The sequence below is a fragment of the Filicampus tigris genome, chromosome 3, assembly GCF_054856515.1.
Source record: "Filicampus tigris isolate MCC_2025a chromosome 3, RoL_Ftig_1.0, whole genome shotgun sequence".
NCBI classification, from domain to species: domain Eukaryota; kingdom Metazoa; phylum Chordata; class Actinopteri; order Syngnathiformes; family Syngnathidae; genus Filicampus; species Filicampus tigris.
In genome coordinates, this window is record NC_141219.1 from 18313748 (window position 1) to 18314590 (window position 843).

The window sequence follows — 843 nt, forward strand, 5'->3', positions numbered from 1 at the left end:
AAACCCTAGCTGGAAACCCTAACCCTAGTTTGAAACCCTAACTGAAAACCCTAGCTGGAAACCCTAACCCTAGTTTGAAACCCTACCTGAAAACCCTAACCCTAGCTGGAAACCCTAACCCTAGTTTGAAACCCTAGCTGTAAACCCTAACCCTAGCTGAAAACCCTACCTGGAAACCCTAACCCTAGTTTGAAACCCTAACTGAAAACCCTAGCTGGAAACCCTAACCCTTGTTTGAAACCCTAACTGAAAACCCTAGCTGGAAACCCTAACCCTAGTTTGAAACCCTAACTGAAAACCCTAGCTGGAAACCCTAACCCTAGTTTGAAACCCTAACTGAAAACCCTAGCTGGAAACCCTAACCCTAGTTTGAAACCCTAACTGAAAACCCTAGCTGGAAACCCTAACCCTAGTTTGAAACCCTAACTGAAAACCCTAGCTGGAAACCCTAACCCTAGTTTGAAACCCTAACTGAAAACCCTAACCCTAGCTGGAAACTACCAGTAAACTGTAAACAAATATCAACCGCTCCAAGAACTACCAATATGACCAACATCAAAATACAGCAATAGTAGGCCCACTGTAACTTTATGCACTTTTTGCACATTAACGCCACGATTAAATGTAGGAGGCGGAAAAAAAAATCCTAAGTCAGAATGTATTGCACATAAATACAAATTGTACATAGATAAATGCTTAAAAACAAACCATTCTTGAAGATTAAATGCAAATATATTGAATTAAATGTTAAGTAACTTATAAACCAAAGAAGACAGTGGAAGCAAGACACACGTCAAGAATAACTGAAAAAGCCATGGGGGCTTATCTGCTTAGTTTATTGAA